Genomic DNA, 27,778 nt, shown 5'->3' with positions numbered 1-27,778 from the left:
CTGATAGGCTAGGGTCAGGTGGAAGGGGAGGAGAACCTCCCCTATCAGTCTCCTCTGTGGGAGAGACATGGGAGGAGAAGAGGGAGGGATGGTGGGATTGGGAGAAATGTTTTTATAGCCATTGGATGAATGAATTTAAGCCTTAAATCCTCTGAGCACAACTCTGTGGCCATAGAATGATGCTGGAACAGCATGAGCCTCATCTCGTAGAAGAGTTATTTATGTGATGTGTACAAGCTAATTAACTAATAACTGTGATCAAACCCTAGTATGCTTGAGTAGACATGACCACAGAAATTGACGTCAAATGAATTTGAGATTTGTTGGAGAATACATCACTTGACAGACACAACTGCAGGAAGAAAGTACTCTAGTACATCCTCTCCCGATAGGATTTTTTAGACTGTAGTGCCTGGGTCCTCTATACTTGCAAGCAACATGGTAGGACACAAATGTGACAGCCAGGGTGACTTTTATTAACTGTGCTGCATTTGCATTCTAATATCGAGTCTGTATTTGAATGCTTTCTTTCCTAAAGAAGTGGCTGTTTCATATTAAGATGACTAAACACAGACTACAGATACTCCCAAAACCACAGCAAGGGAACAAGCTGGGAACTGCATTATTTTATCTTCAGAATGGCCAGAAATATTTCAGTCTTCACTCTTTTGATGACTTCACAGAGAAATGATTATGTGGTTGATTTTACAAAAGAGAAAGACAAAAAATTAGAAAGGAATGAAGACAAAAGGAAAGAAAGAAAGAAAGAAAGAAAGAAAGAAAGAAAGAAAGACAGAAAGAAAAAAGAGTCCCAGCCTTCACTTTGAATTTTGCAACCTATCACAATGCCTAAGAAGAAAAGAAATTGTTTTTTGGCTTTGATGTTCAAAAAAAATATTTTTTTTTTCTGTTACAAAATGATGACTGCCTGGAAAATTATTTTTCTATTAATACTGTAGGACTTTTTAAGTCTTTGGACAGTTCATTTGAATGGCCACAAGAGAGCAGTAAGAAATTAAAGCTCAGTCAGTGACTCAGGGTCACACTGGTGTGAGCTTTTTGCTATTAGGAAAATTTGAAAGCCAGTGACTGATTTTGCTCATATGCTTAGAGAGGCAGTCCAGGACTCCATTCTTTCCCGTTAAAGCTGTTCAGTCAAGAAGGGTAATGCGACACCATCGTAAATTACCAGGAAAGAACCTTGAATTAGAACTCCCAGGAAACCCAAGTTCATGTGTGAAAATGGAAAAAAAAAAAATATTCTCACCTAGAGAGCAGGGGTGTCTTGAGAAGTTACTGGCCTGTCTCTGTGGAATATGCAAGAGAGAAAGGTATGTCTACACAGTCCCACAGGGGATAGTTGGGCATCTTTTAGCGCATGGCCAGTATTTAAGAATGTTAACAACCAGGAGCGCTTTAAAGTTCTAATTCTAGTCTTTCTTGTAGTTTAACTATGTTGTAAAGTGGTCTATGAGGAGACTGTGGATATTTCTTAATCCTCTATCCTAATCCTCTATATTCTCTGCCCTCTTTGCTCACACTTACTTTGTCATGGTTGACTTAATATCTTGGACATCGTGAATTTTAAAAGTGAATTTAAAAAAAATCACGAATGACTAGCAACAGCATTAGTATATAAAACATTGCTGTGAATCAGTTCAAGGACAGAGTAACAACCAATAAAGAAACAAGATAAAATTACTCCAAGCTCGCCTAATGTAGAATCACAGTCAACATGCATGTGAAAATCATCTGTGCTTGAAGATTAAACAGCAAAATGTAAATCAAGATGGCAAATTTTGTGTGAGCAGATGAGCGCAGACTAAAAACAAGCTTGATGTTGTATGTTAACAGAAGGATGACACAGCACACAGAGCAGCGGTGGTGGCAGCTGTCTGGAGGACAATTAGAAAGATAATGTAGAGCAACAAGCTTTAAATGTGAATTTACCTTCTCTTAGTTGTTTTCTCACTGGGAATTAACCCCATGGAAACAATCAGACAAGCGAAATGTAGAGGATTCAGTAGTCATAGAGAAGTAGAAAAATGAAAACTATGTCTCAAAGAAAAAAAAGAGTTCATAACAATAAAGGTGTAGGGGAGAGTTGGACTTTGATGAATGATTGAATGTATGGGCTAGCACTGAAAACACGTGATGAATTTTAATTCATAGTAAGTTTGAAAACATCCCAAGTGATACAACATAGGAAGACTTTGTGGTTGGCTGCAAAAGAAATATCAGAATGTTATTTTCAAAGTAGCAATTAGTCCTGGTTATGAATCCTAAAAATAATTTCTTTCTGTTCTTCTTTATGCACCTTCTCATAGAAATTGAGATTTTTTTTATTTCCTTGCTTGCTTTGATTTTAAAACAATTAACACATTCCTTTCAAATTCAATAAAAATCTATTTCTATGTTCTAGAACATTCTCAGAGAATCTTAAAAGTTAGTTTAATAAAGGTTAAAATTTAATCTCCACTTAACAAGTGACAGTAAAGACATATTAATAAAATACAGCACCTGTAATTTATAGTTTTGTAATATTAAGATAGAAAAGTAGGCATTGAAGAATTTCCAGAGTAGCTATGGATAATATTTAGAGTCAACTTAAACATTTGGATTATTTTGTAGATCAGTTCAAACAGATTTTCATACCTAAAATGTAAAAACTTTTGCTTTTCAAAAGAAACAAGCTCTTCCTTGCTAATTTATTTATGAATAAGCCTGGCATTTAACCAATTTCATTTTTCTACATGTTTCAAGTGACTGTATGTTCATTGATTTTGAGTCCTATATTTAATTTGTAACTAATTTATTTAATATTTATTTATTTATTATTTTTATGTGTTTGTTATTATATATTAATTTATTATTTAGTATATGTTATACTAATTTATTTAATAGTTAATATTTAATAAACTAATATTTAATTTGTAACTAATATAGTGAAATTCACTTCAAAAAGTCTTTTACTTAATGTGGGCTCTGTCTGGCTGAAAATAGTTTCCTTAATGATGAGCCAGAATTTAGAGAAGGATTAATCATTTTATATTTTGTAAAGATTATGCTTCTCAACATAACATATGAGCAATTATTATTTCTGACCAAGTTTGAAATAGCTCTATATTTTTAAAATCATGAATTATCACTAATATGTCAGACTTTAACCAACACTCAAAATAGATATTATAACTCTAATTTATGACGTTAAACTATTCATAGTAAGCACAATCTTTGTCTATTGGGATTTACATGAAGCTGGGAAGTATCCTGTGAGTGAGAGCTAGAGCTCCCGCAGGAGTTTCCTTTTCCTTCGAAGAGATACTTCCTTCCAATAATTCATACATGGTGGTCCATCTCCTTCCATTAGGGAACCCTCCTAAACAGGAAAAAGACAAAACAAAACAAAAATTTCTTCCTGGTTATATCATATAGGGGAATGAGAATCAGACTGTAATGGTGTGTGTACAAGGCAGGGTAGACCAAAGGCCAGTTAAGGCCTTTTCCTCCGTTTCCCATGGATGAAGTGAGTAAGCTGAAGTTCTTGTCCATGTCCTTGTGTCCTCTGGTTTCTGGTCTATTGATTCAAGCCAGTGTTCTTACTGACTTTCCTAGTTAAACCCCTTTAATAATGAATTTTATCTTTCTCAAGAAAAAGAAACACTGTCATGGAGACAGGAGACCAGACAAGGAAATAAACGCCACTGTTTTATCCATCACAACTGAAAACGTAGTTTTCGGCTGCCAACTAAATTTTATTTGGTAGCCTGGCATTCAACTGTTCTCATTGTGGAGCTTGTAGAATGCCTTGGAGACAGGACAGAGAGAGAGCGGCGGTGCTGTCGACTTAAGCAAATGCATTCTTCATCTTCAGTCCTCCTTCTAGCTAATAAATGGAGTTACTTCTTGCTATGGCTTTTGTTTTCTGTGATTAAAAGCTTTTTGGAATTTCTGAAGAGCTCCTGACTCTTAACATGTTTTCTGCCCATTTGTTCCTGTTTCCCAATTTTCACTGCTTTTGTTCCTCATACATTTTTTTTGTTCTTTGACACAATATGATGAAAAGGTAGAAATAAATTTGAACTCCCAGAAACTCCAAAAGGAGGGGCTGGAAAGGGCTCAGTTGATAAAGATCTTCATTTGCAAGCCCGAGAACCTCAGTTTGATCTCCAGATCCTACCCCAAAAGAAAAGCAAAACATGCGTAATTATACCTGTTAACCCACCTGTAGGGAGCAGAGACAGGTAGCTCCTTGGAGCTTAAGGACTACCTAGTCTCAAGGTCTTGTCAAGCTCCAGGCAGGTAATAGATCCTTCTTTCCTAAAAACATAGTTGGCATCTCTAAGGAAAGGCATCAGATTTCTCCCTGTTGTCCCCACATGAACCTACACACAACATTTCTATCCACACATGGAAACACACATACACCCAGCAAACTATTGGAATTGGAGGACTGCTGGAGAGGAGGCAGTCGTTGTCTTCAGTGATGTACTAACAGTGAGCTACACATGCTCTTGTAGGAAGGTTCTCACCAAAGCCTGCACTGGCTGCCCTAGTTAACTGCGGTACATCACTAAGAAGAACAACATCAAGAAACAAAAAAAACAAAAAAAACTTGTGAAACTAGGATGGAGACTTAATGGGAAGAGAAGAGTGGGAGGAGGATGAGAGGGTGGGGGTGAGTGTGAGCGGAAGTATGACACACATGTATAAAACTGCCAACACATAAATTAATTAGAAGAAATGAAGGAAGAAAGGGACAGAGGGAGATAGGGAGGAAAGGATAAAGAAGGACATGGAGGGAATGTGAGGGAGAGAGGGAGGAAGAAAGGGAGGGGGGAAGAAAGAGGAAGGACTACGTAAGTGAAACTAAAAGGGAAGCGCACATGCAAATAGTCAATAAGCAGAAAGGTAAAGAGGCAAAGAGTAGGAGCAAGTGTATCTGTAGGACGAGAGGAACTTGAAGAGCTTTCTTCCAGGCTAACTCTGCCTTGCAAAGGAAGTTTATGAACATGCCCTTTAAGCTATTCATTGAGAGTAACTATGGAAGAGGCCTCTGGAAATAATACCCAGGATTGTTTCACTGTCTTTGTTCGAATGTTCTCATTTTTGAATGCCATGGAAACATAGCTTGCTGACATTGAAACAAGGGTAGTTTCATGAGTAACTCTTCTCTTTTTATGTTAAGAAACCTGGCCTTTTTCTTTTAGCAGAGCTACTAATTATGTAAGTATGTGAGTTGTAGTATATTGAAAATAAAATATCAAATGACTATTTTTTCAGCATTGATTAAACACCTAATAGGTTTAAGTTCTCTTTCTAGGCTACAAGATGAATTAAATATAGTCATTGTTCTGGCAGTAATGAAGGCAGTTATAAAAATAAAGGAATGAAAAGGACTAAACTCTGAGTTAGTTGTGATCAGTGGAGACTCTGGAAACACTCACAGACCTTCTCTGGTCACGAGAAAAACTTAGATAAACTCAATAGTTTGGTTTCTAATCTGCCTGTTGAGTGGCTATGCCATGAAAGCTGTGGCTCACAAAATTCTTTTCTTGGGAAGCACATAATCTTGTATAGAAATACAAAAAAATAAGCCAGGCATGTTGGCACATGCCTATAATCCCAGTGCTAAGGGAGGCAGAGGCAGGTAGATTTCTGAGTTTGAGTCCAGCCTGGTCTACAAAGCGAGTGCAGAACAGCCATGATTACAAAGAGAAACCCTGTCTCAAAAAAACAAAAAGAAAAGGAAAAGAAAGAAAAGCCTGATGATGGAAGCAGACAACGCCAGGGATCATAAACCCTGATTAACAAAAATGAAGCAAGGTAGTAGAGCATTCTAAAGGCTTTCTTTAAGTACAGTTGTCCAAGAAGGGTTTTCTGAGGAGATAACACAATGGACCAGCTAGGACTCAAACGAAAGAGTGAGAAGAAGCTAATGTGATGAGGTATGAATATTTCAGAAAGAGGTGAAAGCCAGCTAAGACTGCTCCAGGAGGAGCTATTCTGCATAGAATGCTGCATGAAACACGAAAGACATGAGTTAAAATTGCACAGCCTAGACCATGTCATGCTTCTGATGTCACAGAAAGGAGGTGATCCTGGTATAATAAAAAACATTTGAGGATTCTAGCAGGAGCTAGAATCAGAGCTAAGACTAGCCTCCTTGGAGGAAAGCTCTGTGGAAAAATAATCAGGCAAGAACGCTGGGGTGGAAGAGCAGAGGTAGGAAGCTCTGTCATAAGTACGCTGAGGAAAGATGGTCTAGGGATACTCATCCTGTGTATTAGGCAGGATGGAGATTTTCTGTGCTGTGTCTCATTCTCTTCTGTTGTGTTCATCACATTGTCTTTTAAACAAAACTTGCTGGTGAGAAATTTCAAGCTAAATAAGTAAGTCACACCCTACCTATATTAGAGAAGCACTTTTTTTCAGTGTGTAGGCCTTGATTTTTTTTTCCAGCTTAAGAACAGTGTACTTGAGGTAATGATCCCTTTCCTTCACCACAATTCCCAGAGCTGTTGATCTACCCAGCCACTGCAGGTTAAGGACAGGCAGGTCTTGCTGCTGCTTCTTAACACGGGAAATGAGAAGTAGATGGGCTTGTAGAGCACAGGTATTATGCCTGGATTTCAGCAATGCTGTAATCAGAACCACATTGCTTTGTAACAGGAAATCTGGGCTTCTAAGAGCTGTGAGGTGGAGCTTTACCAACTGACCTAATAGTACAAAGAAAATGTCAAACTTCAGATTTTTGTGTGTGTGTGCTCTTGTCTGCCTGAAGAGTAGAAGTTGGGGTTCCTGCCCAGCACAGATCACAAAGCGCACAATTACCCTGGCTCCATGTTTTAGCAAAGAGTTTTCCTTCAACGTGCCAGATATTGTTAAAAACACAAAGATCCCTGTTCATAAACACTAGGCTTTATGCGGATCCAAAGGCACATGTTTATTTGTGTGGTCAATGGCCTGCATACTTTAGGAATCATGTAAATAATAATGTTAAACTACTTTATTTGGTATGAGTGAAGTTGATGGGCCAATAAGCAGACACATTCGTGGGCCAGTGCATCTGGACATGTGCTGTTGATGGGAAACGGTGAACAATGTGCACATGAAAGGATTCTCGAGGCCTACTTCCCATCTCTCCTCAGCTGTGTGAGCATAACTAGATAACTCTCTAAAGGTGGCTACAATTACTTCTTAGTAATGCTTCTCAGTAAAGACAAGATGGCAATTTAAACTCAGTAAGACCTAGAGTGGAAAATATTTCTAACACTAAATGTTATGAGAACATCTGGATAGTTACTTAGGTCCTACCATTGGGGCGAATGTTGGTGGGTGGAAATTCAGAGGACAACATTTCCCCGTGTGAGCCTTGTGGAAAAGTGAGCCAACTGGAAGGATAAAAAGGATAAGGATGATGAACAACAGCAACAGAATCAGCTTCACACTCAGGGAGTCCACAGTAAACAGGCACAGGAATACCCACAGCCTTCCTCAAAATGAACCAGAACCTGCTCCTGACCAACAGGAAGCCCCCTTTCAACTGCATGTAGAGATTTACTTCTGATGTGGTACCTCATTGCTTTCTTGTCAATAGTAACCGAAAACCCAAAGTCAGAACACTGCTGATGGCAAAGAGCTGGGCTAGGGCCTAAGATGTTGCCAGTTATCAACCAGTGTTTTCAAAGTGCCGAACAAAATGAACATTCTTCATGTTTTCTGTGCTTTTGGCAAAAGAAAGTAATACCTGCCCAAGATAGACTCTGTTCACTTGCTGATGTGTGACTTTTGAAACCATTGAGATATAATTTTATATATTTACTTTTCTAGAGTTAAGCCAAAAATAGGTTAAAAATGGCATACAAATAACTCAAAACCATTTTCTGATCCTGGCAAATCAGAGCTGGGCATTCAATGACCTTTTCACCTACCAGGGACACCAAATTGTCTTGTTTCTATGCCCAGTGCTGGACATCTCCAGCTCGCCACAGCCCACCCTGTCTCAGAGCCTTGAATGGGACATCACAGGGAATACAGAGTCACTGCTTCTAGGCGGTGACAATTCGCTGGAGGACAGAAACTGGAAAGAACTTCTCTTTCGTGTCACACTTTCTCAGTAACTGAAAGAGAGCTTACGAAAATGTCATTGGAAGGCTGTTTTCAGCAGACAGGGTGGTGAGGAAGGGACTCTGGCGTGCCAGGTGTAAGTAAGCTCTCTGTTGGGGAAGGAGTGGAGGCTGCCCCACAATTAGACCCCTCACCTGCTCAGGGAAGCTGAGGCCAGACCACATCCCTGCAGCTCACTAAGTGTGTGCACGAATTCTAGCACGTGGTGGCTTTTTTCCATGAATCGCAGGTCACAGCGAGGGGCACAGGTTGGCTCGGCTTGACATGATAACTTTGTGGAAGACCTGATTTGAATCAGCCACACAGAGCTACTTCGGGGGTACTGTAGTAATACCAAATTAAAACAACAACAATACACATAAACACACACACCTAAAAAACCCTCAGAAAACAACACCTTTGATAATTACAAAAAAAAAAAAATCAAAAATTTTTATGTTTGTTTTAAAAGCTATCACTTGAATACTACTCATTTGCAGTTTATGTATACAGCATAGATCCAAGCAAGAGGAAGGTGGTATTGAGAATTAACTCTCAACACCAATTAAGAAGTCTGATCTGAATTCATTCGTGAAATTCTCAGAGGAAATAAAGTTTTAAACTGAAAGTGAGGAGATGTCTGAGGCTTGAGAACCAACTCTCCAGGTTGGAGCCCGCTGCTGTTGTGGAGTCCAGTACCCAGCATCCACTCGGACAACTCAGTCTGTAATTCCAACTCCAGGGAATGCAATGACCCCACCTCCCACCTCTCAGGCATCTGCACTCACAGGCTTATACCCACACAGACATACATATGTTAACATACCGCAGTAGGCTTACATCTTGGTTGGAAGGGACTGAAATAAAATTTAATCATAAAACCCACTGGTTAAATGCTGTTCTCTCTCTGACTCATATGCTGACAGAAAATCATTCAAACCCTTAAAATCTTGACCTTAGAGAGAGATGGTATATTTTATGGCTAAGTGGACTTTTCGTTTTACTCTGTGCATCCAGTGTATGGCCTAGAACCTAGTATTTGTTGGACATTCAAGTAAATGAATGTTTACTAATAAAATTCAGTTAGATGTCACAGAAATGAAGACATTAAGGATGGTTACAGGAAAACGGTACTGCACAAAATTGTAAGGCGCACAGTTTTGTATTCATAGAAATACAGGCTAAGAGCTTTCATTTGAAGCAAATTTATTACTAATATGATAGTCATGATTCATTTGTGATTTTTCAGTCGTCATTGCACGTAGATGTTTAAATGATAACCGTTGATTGAGAACCTTCTTCCGTATGACTGTAGACTTCTCGTTCTCCTTTCTCAGGTTCACACTTCTCACACAGACCTTCTGAGGAACAGGTGATGCACTTGTGCATCATTGTCCAGTATGAGGATGCTGAACAGCTGCCTGGACACCAGTGAGACCCGTATTTAGTCCCAGGTATTTTTAAGAGCTTGTTTCCTGATCCTACATCTGGACAAATGCCATCTGTGGAATTAAATGGTGGAGGTGATAACTCCTTCTTGTGTTGTTCCTTCTTTGTGGATTAGGGAATCTCTGCCAAAGATTCTGGATTTGTTTTGAAAAATCACAAAAGGACCCACTCAGAGATTTGTCTTTTTTTTTTTATCAGCTATTTTGAAGCCCATACATTTGTGGAAATAATATGTGCCAATTAACAAAAACTTTAAAACTGCATGGGATATTGTATTCGATTCTACCACTGGGGCACTGTTTCTTACAACCAAGCAACACCCACTGTCTGCAAGTCTAGAAAGCGTCTTTATATTGGCGGTGGTACAAGCTTTAAGTCTTCTCAGTTTTCTTTCCCAAAGTGATATACACGTACAAATGTTGCATTGTCATTGCGCACAATGCTCAGAACTGACGTGCAACAATAGGATTGTTGTTGTAGTGGCTTCTTTTGAAAAGCCATTTTTCTCGGCAGCTGCTTCTGACTTCATCATGGAAATGCTATTTCCAAGCACATCCATGAATTATGTAGAACTCCCTCGATGAGGACTCGCTCGCCTCTGCTGTTTGAAACACTGGTTTTAGACCATTGTCCTTAGGAAAATAAAGCACATTACGTACCATGTATCTGCATAAATAGAGTTCTTCATAAATGCCTCAACTTTGCAGAGTTATTGACTAAAGGTGGAATTGTTCAACAAAAGTTCATAGTAGATTGGGGTTTTGTTACTGTTTCGGTGTGTGTGTATTTCAGTCTTTAAAGTTAGGGAAGGGACCAGCCTTCCCCGTGCAAGGTAAACACTGCCACAGAGCAACAACATTCCCAGCCTCCGTTAGGGGTTTATTAAAATAAACCACGGTAATAAAGGAAACAGGAAAGAATAATTTTGTCTTGTGGGAATTCTACCTAGAACCAAAACAAACGTCTTCAGATTGTGTCTAAGCGAGAATCTTTAGAGTGTGGATCAGCCCTCCAAAGTGTTTGCCAACTCTTCTTTTCAAACAGAGAAGTGTTATTACAGTTCCACTTTCACAACACCTAAGATTATTTACAAAACTAATCCTTATTGGATTTGTAGAAAGATATTCTTTATTCAGCCAGAGAAGAAGGAGGTGTTAAAGTCGCTAACCCCGCTTGGTTTCCCTGTGACAGGGTGGGCTCCCGGGAGAATATGGGGTGACTCTAGCTGAGACGCCTATCGGGGGACATGGAGACTGAAGTGGCCACCTTCTAGCCAGGCAGGACTCCAAGTGGAGGGAGGGGAACACCAACCCACCCACAACCCAAAATTTACCCTTCCTACAAGATGAGCAAGGACAAAAATAAAGCAGAGATGGAGGGAATGCCCAACCATTGTCTGGCCCTACCTGAGGCCCCACAGTAGAGAGACAGGTCCGGACGCTACTAATGGTTCTCAGCTATGCTTGCAGTCAGGAGCCTAGCACAGGTGTCCTCTGAGAGGCTCCACGTAGCAGCAGAGAAACAGATGCTGAAACTAGCAGCCAAACATGGGGGTGGAGCTCTGGGGGTCCTGTGGAAGTGCCATGGGGAGGACAGAAGGACCTGGAGAAGACAGGAACTCCACAAAAAGACTAACAGAGTCAACTAACCTAGGCCCTCGGGGGCTTACTGAGGCTGAACCACCAACCAAAGAGCATGCGTGGTCTAGATATATGTAAGCTGATGGGTCTTCTTGAGGATCTTTTAGCAAGTGGAGCAGGGACTGTTTCTGACATGAACCCTGTTGCCTGATTTTTTGATCACCAACATCACCATCACCACTCCACCCCCGAGGGACTGCCTTGCCACAAGGGAAGAGTATGCTTTCAGTCCTGATATGTCTTGATATGCTAGGATGGATTGATGGGGGAGGGGATTCCATTTTCTGAGAAGGGAAAGGAGGATAGGGGAAGAGGGTAGGAGGGTGGGACCAGGAAGAAAGGAAAGAGGGGACTGCCTTCAGGATGTAAAGTGAATAAATACATAAACAAAAAACATTTTTAAATTAGAAAAAAAGTCACTAACCTGTTGGGTATAGTGGCACATGCCTGTAATCCAAGCACTCAGGGAGTCAGAGGGAGGTGGATCTCTGTGAATTTGAGGCCAGCCTGGTCTACAAAGTGGGTCCAAGATAGCCAAGGCTACACAGAGAAACCCTGTCTCGAATTGCCCCACCTCCAAAGTCACTAACCATCCAAAGCAAAATAAATCATTTAATCAACTATCGAGAATTTTCAGTAAGACTGCTTCCACAGAATCTCCTCTGCAGACATGTTCTGTCAGGACCGGGGAAGAAGGCATCACCTGAATCGTGAGGGGCTCCAGCTTTAAGCTTGCTTTTCCTGCCGTCTCTTGCATTTACTCCCCTTGACGTGCTCTGTGTCCCACTGAAGTTTGGACACTTGTACAGTTCCAATCAGATGAAGCCTCTAGCTGGACTTCTGCTGGACTTGAATTTACATCCAGATTGTTTGCACCCTGTAGACACAACCCACTTATCAAAAATAAAACCTGGCAATTTTAAGCTGTGAGCTTCAATTGCATATTCCCAAACTGCAAAGGACCACAATGGTGGAGTTTTATAGTGTCTAGTGGAAAAACTCGTAAGATAAATTCTTTCACCATCTTCTTTCTTATATTAAAAAGGTGAATTTTTAAAAGTAAACTCAGCTGTATGAAAGGTGCATCAAACAAAGCCACGGCTCCTTGGGACAAAACTGTCACAGTTAAGACACATTTTCATACTTTGTTTCTATTCCAAACATTTGATCATTTTACTCTACTTGAAAAGTTAAAACTTTCTTTCCTGATTGTTTTTATTCTAGTGAATATTGTTTGTTACACTGTGACCAGATCAGAGGAATACAGCGTTATTATTTCAGTCTCACTTCAATAGTCATCTTGAGCATTGAAATCAAATGTAAGCTGATGTCTTTACAGAGTTTCAGGAAAAAATAACCCTTTATAAATGTATCCTTTATAATTCAGCTACAATTGCCTTAGTATATATTAAATAATGTCATACCAGCTTTCTTAATAACAAAAATTAACAATGTAAAATAATATAAAACATTCTACAGCCTCATGAAAAATAGAATACATAAATTGTATTTTAGCTTGAAACTACTGATATTTTACTATGGGAGATAATTTTTCTTGTATCCCAACAAGTTTTAAGGAACCCAGTGAGCATAATTCTTCTTAAAACATTCACTTTCACACATGGCTTTTAAATAACACTAACACTACTCTTTTAAAATATTTATTTATGTGTCCGTGTGTCTGTCTGCATGTGTATGAAATGTATGTGTAGATGCTCTAGAAGCCCTGAAGGGCAGAAGTTGCCCCGAAACTGGCGCTACAGGCAGCTGTGAGCTGGGAAGCAAACTCAGGACCTCTGGAAGAGCACCAAGCTCTTTTAACTGCCAAGCTATTTCTCTAGTCCCCTTAACAACATCCTATACAATGTCATCAATAATATTCAAAGCATTTAAAATTCAGACTGTTAAAATAAACTGTAGAGATTAGGTATTTTAGAATTAAATTATTAAGCAAAATATTATTAACTTGTCGTTTAACTTGTAGAATTATATAGTGTTATAGTCTTAGGGAAACAAGGTAGAAAGTAGTTTTTTCCCCCCATAATATAGATTGGTTCTTGTTTCCATCTAAGTAAAACAGGAAGGAAAACCTTTTTTTTTTTTTTCCTAAGCTAGTTTGGAATCTTTCTTCAATGCCTGCCCCATATTTTGTGTGTTTGAGCTTTATCTGTTTGTATATTTGGCATGGTCAGCAATGGGGAGAGGATATGGTAGTGATTTAAACTGATTTTTAAATGTATTTATTCTAAAATTGTCAATGATAAAATAAAATAAATCACAAACAACTACATAACAGAAACATTTAGAATCTCATATGATTTTTGGAAGAAAATTATATTCCTCCATCCCAAAGCCTTTACAAATGAGACAGAACACATATTGAGCAAAACTTACCTTTCATAAAGACTGCCTATCACACAGGCAGTGGTTATTCTAGAGGTAATGTTCACATCATTTTTTAGTTAATTGCAAATATTTTATAGTGCCAAATGATAGTTCATTTATTTAGACTTAATCTTTTAAATGTGAATATGTTCATTTAGCAAAGAAATTTCTTAAATGATACTATATAGCTAACATTGTATGCTTTTGTTTTTTAAAGGAAAAATGTATTTGTGTGCCCTGCTGGTCTGTATTCATAGAGCATGTTTTTTTTTGTGAAGTTTGCATTTGGAGCTTTTAGGAATGCTGGAGAACAATAATGAGTAGCGTGGAGAGGCATTGTTAGTGGAGTCCTTTCTATTGAATTTTTAAGATGCTGTAAAATAAGATATGTGAGCAGCACCTCTGGACACTTTTTCCCATCATTGTGTTAATATCAATCGCTGACTTCCACCATTTCTCTTGGTATTAAATAGGAACCCTGGTTCCCACTGCCTTGATTGCAGGGTTTATAATGCATAATGGGGTTGATAACCCTAATGGGATTAAGCATTGTGATTTTATGAAGGCCAATGAAACCTGCACCTTAGAGATTATCTCCAAGACAAGCCTGCAAAGGTACAAGGAGATGCCTTCCCTTACATTCTTCTGGCGTAGAGTGTCTCTTCCTTGTGAAAGCTGCTCCAGAGACATGGTGAGAAAATGATGAATAGTTTCATGCTGGTACAACTAGGCAGACTCTTCTTCTGGCAGAACTAACTTTTGTCAGATGCCAAAGCTAATGCTTTTTCTCTACAAAGCATAACCCATGATCACTTAGCACGTGCAGACATATTGCCAGGACAGGCCAGATCTGTTAGGAACTGGCAGGGCTCAGCACGGCTGGAAATGGAGTTCTGTATAAAGGGATGTGTGTGTAAGACTGTGCTGTTGCTGGAGTCATCTAGAACTGTTAACAAACAAACTTCTTGATTTTGTTTCTCCATCTCGCATGCAAAGAAAGAAGAAAATGAAATGTCATAATAAATTATTACCACTCCTGTTTAATATGTATGATACATGACACATGAGGCTGCTAGAGCAATTCTTGGCCAGCAGAAGAGTTTTAATACTTTTGGTACGTTCTTATCCTCATTGGTCATGGATAATCACCCATCATCAGGGGAGCAGAAAGGGCATGTTCTGTACTCTCTAGTCCCTGTGTCAAAGCATCCCTGGTGAATGTTCTCTTGGCACAGAGGAATGCCCACAAACTAATCACTTCCCATCTTGCATTTACTGTCCTTACTTTCATTAATCTTCCCTCAACCTAGACAGCCCATCCAGCCTTCTCATTGACTGGGAAACTCAGCCTCCACTCCACCTCCCTGAACAGTCAGTTGTGCATTCCAGCTCTGCCACCCAACTCTTCTCTCAAAATTCTACTAATTAACATTTCATTTTGATATAAAACTAATATCTTCTAGTTAACCTATTGGAAGCATATAAAACTAAGCTACGGGTAGCCGGAGGTAATGTAGTATTATTACTCATATTACTGTGTATTTTCACTTCACTAGGTGATAGTGTTTTATTCCAAAAATTTTTTGTATGTTATTTTTTTAAGAAACTGTTTATTCCAGAATATAAAAAGCATACTTTCAAGAACTTTCTGGACAGCACAAGGTTTCTATGGATAACAGGCAGCCTTATGGAGCTCTGAGCTTGTCTTGAACTGTGGTTTTTAATGCACAGATATTTATTTTAGGAGGGCAACCAAATCTTAAAATATTCAAATGAGTGTGACAGAATTTATGAGATGTCTGAAAAGCAGATGATGCTAGTAATATTTAAAAATATTTTGCATAGACAAGTCAAGACTTGAAAAGTGACATCTTGTGCCACTTAATGGAGACATACAGTAAAAGAATTAGGAATATTCAACATGGCCCTGAAGAACCAATGACACAATTTGCAGAAAGTGCTGCTTCAATATATATCAGAAAACTGTACCCACTAGATCACTTAAATGAAACTAACTTTTTAAGATTATCTAAGACAGACATTAAATAGGTCCACTGAACACAACCTCACTCAGCTCTAATTTGGGAGGAGAGTGGAACAGGAAGAAAAGCTTTATTCTCTATCTAAGAGCCAGCTTTGCTCCTAAACCAGCTTCTTGTCTAGTGTAGTACCTGAGACTTTCTGGATCTAAGAGAGACCAAAGGAACATGTGTTGAACTCACCCATACTTAGAACAGTAGACAAAATATAAAGCAAAATACTAAATGACATCTCTGTTCACTCCCTCCTGTCATTCTTCCTAGGACAGAGGGGCTATCTTCTCCCCCTCACCGTGACATCTGCTACTTACATATCTTTAAAGAAGGCATTACTCTTTGGAATTTCAGGTGTTTGTGCCCCGATATTTTCAACTTGCCTGTGGCCTTGTCCTGCCATAGCACCAGCCCTATTGTCACCCAACTCTATATTTCCTTGGTATTCCAAACTCCAACAGCATCTCGCAGCTATTTCCAAATCTTGTACTACATATTTCCCTGAAAGAATTTCTTTGTATGACACTTTTGCTCTTATTTTCTGAGTTCAGGGTTGGTTCTTATAAATACCAATATTCCTAGAGCTTTCATCCAGTACTAGGATATGAAGCTGATTGTTTAGGGAATATGGGGAAACAGCCATAAGGGTCTGTACAAGGTAAGAGCTAGCCACTTCCTTCTAGAATGAACAGGGATGGAATGACTGTGCTTCTGCACATCTTGTGAAGACGTGCCCTAGGAAGATGAGCTACATACCCCTTTAGATACAAATACCGAAAATGTTGATAAAAACGTGGACAAGCCCTGGGAAGGCTCACAGGCTCTGTAATCACACAAGGCAGGTGGCTCCCTCGATTACAACTCACCCAGCTAAGCGCTCCCTGCCTTGCTCTATGTGCCCTTTACTGATGCCAATTGCATTAAGCCACACACAGAACCAATTCTTGACCCCACCCTTCCCCTTAGTTTCCAAAGTCAGTAAGTTCTTGAATTTCATCTCTTAAACCCCTGTTGCTCAGAGGATACCATAGTAACCCTAGCTCACCATGGCTGCTTGCATGGAGTTTAATAGGCTCCTCAACTCTGCTCCCAGTACTTCCCACTGAAGTCAGCAAGCTCGTGCAACTTCTCCAGTCGGTTTTGACCCTACCCTCTCCTTTATGAAGGGGTGCTTAGTTCTCTCTAAGTTTAAACTCTGATCATACACTTGTAACACACTGGTCTTCCTAGCTTTGTCATATACTCTGTTGCTTGTTGTTGTCAAAGTCGTTGCTTCACAATTGACTTTCAAAAAAAAAGAAGAAGATACTAAATTTTCATGAGCTTGGGACTTTTGAACTTGGTCCTTTCTTCACCAAGGACACGTTGTTCTGCTGTCCTCCATCTGGAGAGCCCCAGTTCACCCTTCACTCTCCAGGTGCAGCTGGATTTCCTCCAGAGGTGACCCCTGTTGACTGACTGCTCCCAGAAACACCTTCACTGCTTTTTTTCTCAACATTCAATGGTTGAATTTACTAGCCCAGTGTCAAACTTTAACAGAATTCAGAGAATAATGAGGGAAATTTTATTGAGAAGTTTAATTAATTAAATTATTGTTTGACATAAAATTTATCTCCACAGACATTTGTAAAGAGAATGAATTAATGCTAAACCTAAGTCAAATACCAGGCATACTGAAGATATGAAATCAGATTTCCCTGGAGCTCTAGAAATGATGAAAACCTCATGTTTCTTGAAATCTGAAATCATGGTTGAGGAAAGTAAGACTCTCTCTCTCTTTCTTTCTGTGTGTGTGTGTGTATGTGTGTGTGTGTGTGTGTGTGTGGTTGTGTGTGTGTGTGTGTGTGTGTGTGTGTATGGGTGAGGACAGAGAGCCTCCTAGGGTATTGTTCCTAGGCACTGTACAATAAGTTTTTGAGAGAGACTGAGAGAAAGAGAGAGAGAAAGAAAAAAAGAGAGGGTGAAGAGGGAGAAAGAGAGTTTCCTCATGGCCTGAAGCTTGCAAAGTAGGCTAAGCTGCCTGGAGAGAAGGGCCCACTGATCTGCCTGCCTTCATTGCTATAGCAATGGGGATACAAACAGGTCACCATGCCCAGCAACTTTGACACGGATTCTGAGGATCAATTTCAGGTCCTCATGTTTGCAAGATGAGCCCTTTACTGACTGAGATGTCTCCTCAGTTCAGTAAGAAATCTTTTGACAGCCTCTAAAATCAAGGATCTATTTTTCTGTAGAAATGGAAACTAACCACATTCTAACTAGATAGTGGTGAGGGAAGCCAAACGTGCATAACAGGAGACACAGACGTTTTTAATTCGTTTATGAAACATGATGGCTCCCATTTGTAGTACCAGAACCTAGGAAGTAGAAAAGATTCTGTCTCACATACAAAAAAAAAAAGTATCAAGTGTTCAATATGTCCAGGAAAAGTTCTAGGTATTAAAGGAAAAAAAAAAGGTTAAAAAATAGAAATGAATCAATCTCTCATGGAGATCACAGACTAATAACACAACATAACTGGCCAAACACACAAATATCCAAAAACCGAATGTATCAGGCTTGGAGAACTCATTTCTGAACTTAACCAAGCCAATACTGGTATGTTCCCTGTTTACAGATTCCCTAGAGCATAATCTAGATGTTAAGGAAAGATGGCAGCATGTGACTTTGGGTAAAATCTAAGCAGACATTGATGTCACCACTGTGAATTTGCCACTAAAGATACCGAGGGAATATCTGTTGGGAACAATGTAAACATTTCCAAACAGCATAGATCACAGAAGATACTCACAGAAGTAAGATATTTTTAGTAACTTTTCCTCCCTCCATTTCCTCTGGTAATCAATACTTAAAGTGAGCAGGAATGAGGAGGCTGACCGGCAGACGGGACATGGAGACAACGAGCCAGGGCTTTGGATATAGAACTGTGGTACAGTGCTACAGTATTTGCTAAGCAATGCATACAGGTCTCTGGGTTCAATGGGGATGGGGGGGTCACATGTAATCAGACTCTCTAGATCAGATGAGTCATAGGAATCGTGTTGCCAAGTGTTGAAGAGAAATGGAGTTATCTGTATCCCTTTTAGTCCTTTTGTTTTAACTGTGAGGGATTCTATGTTGGTGCAATGCCAAACAATGGATTCAACAAGAGCAAAGTTCAGAGCACAATAGGTATTCCAAAGTGAATGTCAATGCAGAAGGAAGTAGGGCCACTTAGGAAGCAGAATGTTTGCCTTTTGTCTTAAGATTAAAGCTAAATTTAACTCAGGGGAGATATAAAGTACCGTGGGTTCTTGCTTGCTTTCAACCAGAACTCACAGACATCTCTAGCAAACACTATCAGTGCAATGCCTGACAACACTATGAATCTGTAGATAATAAATTTACTTGTTTATTTCACAAATACTTTTAGGGCCCATTCTGGCACAGTTCTGGACAATAAGAATAAATTTTAGAATTAGAAAAAGCTTACATTACGTAAAGCAATGTACAAAAGATAAAAATATCTCTATAGAAGAGAAATTTAATGAATACATATCTATTGTAATGTCTGGATAAGGGGTGTTAGGAATGATTAAGCAGCAGTACAAGAACACAAAAGGTCTTAAGATGGTGTTGGAAGGTGTGGCTCATCTCCTAAGGTGACATCTGTCTGGAAAGAGAGGCATCTGGAGAAAAAGCTGCAGTTCATTTCACAAGTGCTAGGACTGGCTTAAGTATGGCTTTGCAAAGAATAAAAGGAGGTATTGAAAATTACGGAAATTATGGTAACTGATGAATAGATCCAAATATAAGTCAATCCATCAGTAAAAGATGGTGAGGTGATAGATATTTGGTGGATAACAGAAAACTAAATAGATGATAGGTCATGGATGATAAATAGATGATAGATCAATATGTAAATGATAGAGATAGATAGATAGATGATAGATAGATAGATAGATAGATAGATAGATAGATAGATAGATAGATAGATAGATAGATGATACATACATACATACATATATACATACATACATACATAGACAGGCAGATACATGGAATTCAATTCCATGAATCTAGCTACTTAATTACTATTGAATGGGATACTACAAAGATCCTTCTCCCTTCCCATAATTTAGCACAACTCAAAAGATGCTTCAAGATTGTGGAGCTCCTCTTGAATCAGGAGATATCACCAATGAAATGACAAAGAAGCTTAGTTGTTCCATTTGATTTTTCTTCCTGTGTCCCTGATTTACTTAGTGCCAGTTTTGCAACTACTTCCTAGTATAAGTACTGGTCCAAGGATATAGGCTCAAAATATAATTCTGAAGCTTGATTGCCAGTTGTCAGCTGATAGTAAAGGCCCCATTAAGAATGCTTCAGAAGAATGTACACAGTCATGACTTGCAGTTGTGTTGTAACTTTGGACACTTTCATTTGTAGTAAAAACTCAGATGCGGTGTTAAAGTGGGCATCGCTAAAATGGGCACAGTAAGCCTGCTTCTTGGGGTGCATGCCTTCCTGTAATTCCTTTGCAGGCAGAATCAGCAGATTAGATACTTAAGAGAATACTGCCAAAGCGACACTGAGTTACTTCTGAGGCTACATTATTAACACACTGAAAGTCCCACCTTGGAATCTTAGGTTATTCTGTCCTCCAGAAGCCTGCCGCTATGTCAAAAGGGCATTGAGACAGCTTTTTTAATATAATTTTTTTATTTATTACAATTTATTCCCTTTGTCTCCCAGCTGTAGCCCCCACCCTGGATACAAGGCACTTGCCTGATCAAACAGCTTTTAAAGCAAGACTTACTTCTAACTCAACATGTAGCAAACAATCCTTCATCCGACAAACTTGCTGTGAGCGCAGGTGTTGTGAACATGTGACCAGCCTCTGACAGATGCTGAGACAGAGACTCGGGACGCTGTAAGGGATAACAGATGTTTATCACCATTTTTAAGGCGCTTACGTTAGAAGGTAATTTGTTACAAGTATTAGGTAACCAATGCAAGTATCCATTAAAGGCACTGCTATGCATATGCCACACTGCAGAAAGATTATTGGGGCTACCATATCGATCTTTTGGTGTGATGTTACACAACTACAACCCCCTAGCACTTAGGAGACTGAGGCAGGAGGATCAAACTTTAAATACAGGCCTGGGCTGCACATTAAGTTAAAGGGTGGCTGGATGTCTCTGCCGAGACAGTTTATAAAACAAACACTCATAAAAATGTATGGTCAAAGATTAGGCATTAGATGATTAAAAGAAGAAGAAAGAAAAGGCTTTTTATAATTATTTACCACTTGAAGAATAAGTGTGAAAGTAAGTTAGCCATTTGGACCACTATAAGGAGACTCAGTTCGTACAGCCTGAGAACAGAAGAAGCTGAGGGCTGATCCTTGAAATTGCCCATGAGCTTCAAACCTTTAGAAGCAAGTTTCTCCATGGCAGCTCCATAGTAGCAGGGCTCTGCTTGGACTGAGAACATCAGAGCCAGCTCATTTAAAACACCATGAATCTCCCACAATTTTTTGAACTCTGAATCTTCACAAGTGACCCTTCCCCCATTCAAAGTCAATATCACTCTTTGAATGTGATATGGAATCAAAAAAACCATCCTTCGTCATATCCCTCTCCACTGTTCAATAACATCTTCTAGTCTAGTAGCTGAATTAAGTGTTCATATGACCCAGTCAGGGAAGGGCCAGGGTCTCCTGCAGAAGGAAGTGGGCTACATTTCAAAGGAATACTGGAGCTAATAATTCTGAGCCAATAGACACCAGCATCCTTAACTTGCTGAATCAGAGAGATGGGGATATAAAGTTGGAAAGAAACAGTTAATAAAAAAGCACTCTGTCATTGCACAGAATTTACCTATCCAACAATCAAAACAACCCTGAGATTTCACCTTACACCCATCAGAATGGCTAAGATCAAAAACTCAAGTGACAACCCATGCTGGAGAGGTTGTGGAGAAAGGGGAACCCTCCTCCATTGCTGGTGGGAATGTAAACTTGTACAACCACTTTGGAAATCAATCTGGGGCTTTCTCAGACAATTAGAAATAGCGCTTCCTCGAGATCCATCTATACCACTCCTAGGCATATATATAAAAGATGCTCAAGTACACAACAAGGACATTTGTTCAACCATGTTCATAGCAGCAGAATATAGAAACAACCCAGATGTCCATCAATGGAGGAATGGATACAGAAATTGTGGTACATATACTCAATGGAATACTACTCAGCAATTAAAAACAAGGAAACCATGAGATTTGCAGGCAAATGGTAGGATCTAGAAAAGATCATCCTGAGTGAAGTATCCCAGAAGCAGAAAAACACAGATGGTATATACTCACTTATAAGTGGATACTAGACCTAGAAGATAGGAAAAACATACTAAAAATCTATACACCTAAATAAGCTAAACAGGAAGGAGGACCCCGGTAAGAGGTAGTTAGTAAGACCTGGAGAGTACAGGGGCTCCACAAGGAGAGCAACAGAACCAAAATATCTGAGCCCAGGGGTATTTTCTGAGACTGATACTCCAATCAAGGTACTTTCATGGATGTAACCTAGAACCCCTGTTCAGATGTAGCCCATGGCAGCTCAGTATCCAAGTGGGTTCCCTAGTAAGGGGAAAAGGAACTGTCTCTGACATGAACTCAGTGGCTGTCTCTTTGACCATTCCCCCTGAGGGAGGAGAAGCCTTGCAAGGACACAGAGGAGGACACTGCAGCCAGTCCTGATGAGATCTGATAAGCTAGGATCAGAAGGAAGGAAAAGAAGACCCCCCTCATCAGTGGACTTGGGGAGGAGCATGCATGCAGAAGGGGTAGGAAGGGAAGGATTGTGACGGGAGGAGGGAGGGAACCACAGGGGTGATACAAAGTGAATAAAGTGTAATTTAAAAAGAATTTTAAAAAAGAGAGAAAAAAAAAAGATTTCCTTGTTTTTAATTGCTGAGTAGTATTCCACTGTGTATATGTACCACAATTTCTGTATCCATTCATCCATTGATGGACATCTGGGTTGTTTCCAGATTCTGGCTATTACTAATAAAGCTTCTACGAACATGATTGAGCAAATGTCCTTGTTGTATACTTGAGTAAATTTTGAATATATGCCTAGGAGTGGTATAGCTGGATCTTGAGGTAGCATTATTCCTAATTGTCTGAGAAAGCACCAGATTGATTTCCAAAGTGGTGTCCAAGCTTACATTCCCACCAGCAATGGAGGAGTGTTCCCCTTTGTCCACATCCTCTCCAGCATGTGTTGTCACTTGAGTTTTTGATCTTAGCCATTCTGTTGGAATGTAAGGTGAAATCTCAGGGTTATTTTGATTTGCATTTCCCTAATGGCTAAGGATAATGAGTATTTCTTTAAATGTTTTTCTGGCATTTAATATTCCTCTATTGAGAATTGTCTGTTAGAAGAAAAAGTGGGGAAGAGCTTTGAACTCATTGGCACAGGAGACAACTTCCTGAACAGGATACCAAAAGCACAGGCTCTAAGATCAATAATCAATAAATGGGAGCTCATGAAACCGAAAAGCTTCTGTAAAGCAAAGGACACTGTTGTCAGAACAAAATGACAGCCTACAGATTGGGAAAGGATCTTCACTAACCCTGTATCTTACAGAGGGCTGATTTCCAGAATATAATGGGGTACAGAGACAAAGACACATTCTTGAAAGTGCAAACAAGCAGGGCTAAGGGCAATCTCTACAGAATACTAACCACTAAGTCTTTAGTTGCTGGATATTTCTGTCAGGTGAAGATGGTCTCTGAAGATACTTAAGAGAAATCCTTCAGCCCAAGACCAGCCTTCATCTAATGACTGGCAGATACTGGGATGTAGAGAACCTTCCCCTTGGCATTCTAGGGGACCACTCTAAAGGTCTCACAGAATGTACTTGGATATTTGTTGTGATTATGTAATATTTCTTTCACCATAATATGTTGATTCAAGGGTATTCCCCAATAAGCTTAGTATACACAAGTTATCATTTCAAAATGCCTTTCTTTTGGATTCCAATCTACAACACAGTATTAATTACTATTATTAGGCATTTGGTATATGTTAATTCCACCCTAATATGCCTGTCTCAAATAAATTCTGACATTAACATTAAAATATCCTTAGTACATTCAGAGAAACTAAGGCTTAGAGAAAATTGATGCTTTATTGGTAGAATTGGGATATAGTTGACTATTCAAGCTTGTGATACATTTGTGCTTCATTATTCTGTCAGGCAAAATCATACAAGCAGATATATAGGTGGGTAGGATGGTAGATAAATGATTGATAAAACATAGATTAGGGATAGATACATAGAAAGATAGATATGATTATGAAGATAGATGGTAAACAGACAGACAGATAGATAGTAAATAAAATAGTAAGATGACAGATATTAGACAGGCAATAGATACATAGATAACAGATACATTATAGGCAGAAAAAAGATAAATCAGAGAGATAATAGATAGGAGAAAAAGAGAGACAAAGATTATAGGAAAAGTTAACACAGAACGTTCCATTAGGAGCTATAGTGAATGAAGAATATATTTTAAGGACATGAGAATAGGGCTTCCGGTTACTGGAGAAAGATAGTACAGTTCAGGTTGGGATTAACCGTGAGGGACATAGCAGACATGAATTTACACACTTACACACAAACTTAACTGAATCATTGCCAAAAAATTCTCTATTATTATTTTCTTTTAACACACACACACACACACACACACACACACACAAACACATTCATGTCTGCGGCTTCATGGCGAGGCAAAAATTAGTAGAAAGCTATCTTTAACCCTTAATTCTGTCATGTCTTCACCACATATGAGAAATGTCAGGGCTACAGCAAGAGGTGCTGGCAATAGCACAGATATCAAAGCAAAACCCTCCCAGAGCTATTGGGGCAATGGTGCCAGTACAGAAATGCTATGCTCCTGCCTCCTGTGTTTGCTCATCCCTGGAGTTCTAACCTTTATAAGGGGTTTGCTTAATGACAGAAGTATTCATCTGCACCCCTCACCTCAATTAGAGAAAGGCTGCTTGGACTATAATTGACCCTGACACAAGACTGCTTAAAGAGATTCCCCAAGAATTATAGAGCTGCTTTCAGAGTTTGACTTGGCTGGGACTAGGAAATGTAACACAGTTTTTGCATTTTCTGTACAAAGCCACAAGTATCAAACACACTTTTTTTTTTAGTTATAATCACATTACGAATTGAACATTTCCACATGTGCCACTTGGCAAATCGAAAATGAATGATTATGAAGATTATAATTACACAGATCAGGTAAATATGGAGTCACATATTTTAACTTACAAAGCGTATTTTCTCAGGTCCCTCAGCATCTATGTGCAATGTGTTTATAGGATGTAAAAACCATCATTCCACATATAAACCAAAAGGGTGTGCTTTCAAACACTTAATGCCAGGTCAGGTGATAAGTCAACATAATATTTTTAAGGTGTAAATCCTAGGAAGGGATAGATATTCCTAAGCTAACCCTGAGGAAATGACTAATAATAACAGGTTGAAATAAAAAAAGAATATGATTTGGACTAAATATCAAGAGGAGAAAAAAAAATAAACGTCCTGGCTACAATAACTGTTAGGCTCCGAAATAATTCCTATAGGAAGCAGAACTCTTTTCCTTACCCTGAACTCTGGAAATGAGGTATGAATGCTTTGAGTCCCCTTGTAAAAGGCAATTTTGCTTCAGGAGTGGAAGGAGATTTTTTTTTATTTTGATTTCTATGACTTAATATTAAAGTCTCAAAAATAATCCAGTTATTACCCACTAACTATTCCCCAACCTGCTTTAGAGTGTTCATGCCCTTTCCTCATCAGAGTGAGCCTTATGTACCACGTTCCTTCACAGCCAAGAAAAACTCCACCATGTCACAGACATCCCCCACCAGAGATGATTTTTCACCCAAACTCGCCATGATCCTGGGGGTCACTTGGTCTCACTTGTCTCTGAAAATATCTCCTTACCACTTAGCAGTTTTTCTAAGCAATATAACTCGCTACCTGAGCCAACATTATTCTCTCCATTTACCTCAAACCTGACTGCTGATTTCTCTCTCTCTCTCTCTCTCTCTCTCTCTCTCTCTCTCTCTCTCTCTCTCTCTCAACAGAGACGCTGTCTTAGTTTGCAGATGAAACAAAGTACAAGCAAAGGCGTGTCATACTCGCTCGTATTCACAAATCAATCTGTGACTTCTCCCCTTCTCTTCCTGTTCCTACGGTCGGAAAGGAGGATCAAAAAGATGCTCTGAGGACATTCTCCCCAAGCATGGTTGGATACCATAAAAAGCTAAAATGATACGCTCAGGATGCGAGGCTAAGCACTGCACTCAGGGTCAGCCGCTTTGGACCCAGAGAAGAGCATGTCTGATTGCATGCGGGTTGATGCCCCAGGCCCCGCCTCTGAGAAAAAGGTATCGGACGGGTCTGATGCTCTTTGGGTGGATGACACCTAAATGAACATCTGTACAAAGTCCCAATTTATTTCTAATATCAGAGATCAGACCTCTACTCTTGCCTGATGCGTCTAAAACAAAAAGGGGGAACTGTAGAGAGCTGCGGAATGCTATGCCTTAAAGATGGAGCTGGTTTCCGCCTTCCACCTTCCCGATGGTGAGTGCTCTCTGTCACGAACAATTCCACATTTGGCTAAGGCTGAGGATCTGGCTTGCTTCCATGTATGTGGACCTATCTGCATTGCCCCCGTGGCACGCCTGGGTTGGCTACCCAGAGGCTATTTAAGCTGTGGGCTGGCTTTCCCCGGGGTCCGAGGATTGTTCAATGTTCCTGAATAAACTGCATTGAAAAAAAAAAAAAAAAAAAAAAAAAGATGCTCTGCTCTATTTCAGGCGCTCCTAGGGAGTCAGCTGTGTCAAGATGTAGCTGAATATCTCCTTTCCTGATGTCAGACACTCACCGAAGTGGACAACAGATGCAAGCTTCGTACTTCCCATGGAAAGCGCATGGCCACAGAACCAGCGGCTGATGTTCTGGGTGAACAGTGGAAGGGTCATGTGCTTCAAATAGGTGATGGAATAACAAACAAGCTTTTCCCACGAAGCAGGCTGTCTTGACAAACGGCGGAGTGCACCTGCTCTTGAGTAAAGAGTATTTTCCTATAGATCAAAGAGAACTAGAGAGAGGAAGTGCTAGTCTCTTCTGGATGCATTTGGATGCTAATCTGAGTGTTTTCAACTTGGATATCATTAAACAAACAAACATACAATAGAGGACATTCCTGAATTCACATATAGTACTGCTTCAGTGGTTGAGTTCCAAAAGAACTAGTAGAATCTAAAAACTGTAAAGAAGAAAATGTCTGACAGTATGCTGTCAGCCTTCAATCAAAGAAGGTAAGAAGCCCAGAACCAAGGTACCTGAGTAACTGGATTCAGCATCATGGTCCTCCATGTCCTGCAACACAAATGCCATACTGCTCAGAAGATTAATTCACTAAACAAAATAAGGAGGCTAACGAATACAGTTAAACTTACAACCAAGAGAATGATAAAAGCCAAAGAAAAAGGCCGGAACAGACCACCAAGAGACAGGCTGTCCTCACTGAGCATGTTTGCTTCTAAGTCTGACTGCAGCGAAAACTAAGTATTTAAGAGTAGCAAATAAATGACCAGACCTTGAATCTAAAATAATAATAATAAGAATAGTAATAGTAATAATAGTAATAAAATGTTCCTTACCCTAAACATGCTTTTCTGTCCTGTTTTAGAGAGCATTCCACCAATCAGCTCTGCAGAAAGCAGAGCTTACTGCTGAGGACCATGGTCCAGAGGCCTGGAAAAAGAACTAAGACACATTTAGAGTGGATTTTGGCAGAGAGACAAATATGGGTTGTAGCCTGGGTGACAGGCTATTGTACATGCATAGAGATCACACAGCACAGAAGTTTGGATGTGGGAAGAAGAAAGCAAGAGCTTGTGCGGGATGAAGGGAACTAGAAATGACCTCTCTGAGCTGGAGCACACTGGAGCAGGATTTTGAGGGACATGTGAGTTTAAATTCGAGCTTAGTCTTCTGGGTGTTTATAAAAGTATTTTGTACCAAACTGGATGGTACTGTGCCTTGAAAGTGTCCCCCTGAAAATAGGCATTCGAAATAT

At 39.6% G+C, this 27,778-nt stretch overlaps 1 long non-coding RNA gene across 2 annotated transcripts; it reads left to right on the top strand.

The window, feature by feature from the left end:
- Positions 1 to 1,122: 1,122 nt before the first annotated feature.
- On the top strand, positions 1,123 to 27,475 carry LOC132652199 (uncharacterized). Of its 2 annotated transcripts, none has more exons than XR_009589678.1 (3): positions 1,123 to 1,331; positions 9,447 to 9,563; positions 26,511 to 27,475. It is a non-coding gene; the product is annotated as an uncharacterized LOC132652199 (long non-coding RNA). The 2 variants fall into 2 exon arrangements; XR_009589677.1 differs by lacking the exon at positions 26,511 to 27,475 and adding an exon at positions 25,773 to 26,038.
- The last annotated feature ends 303 nt before the right edge of the window (positions 27,476 to 27,778 follow it).

This window comes from Meriones unguiculatus, chromosome 2 (genome assembly GCF_030254825.1).
Source record: "Meriones unguiculatus strain TT.TT164.6M chromosome 2, Bangor_MerUng_6.1, whole genome shotgun sequence".
In the NCBI taxonomy this organism is placed as follows: Eukaryota; Metazoa; Chordata; class Mammalia; order Rodentia; family Muridae; genus Meriones; species Meriones unguiculatus.
This window is presented reverse-complemented; position numbering and strand designations above follow the sequence as displayed.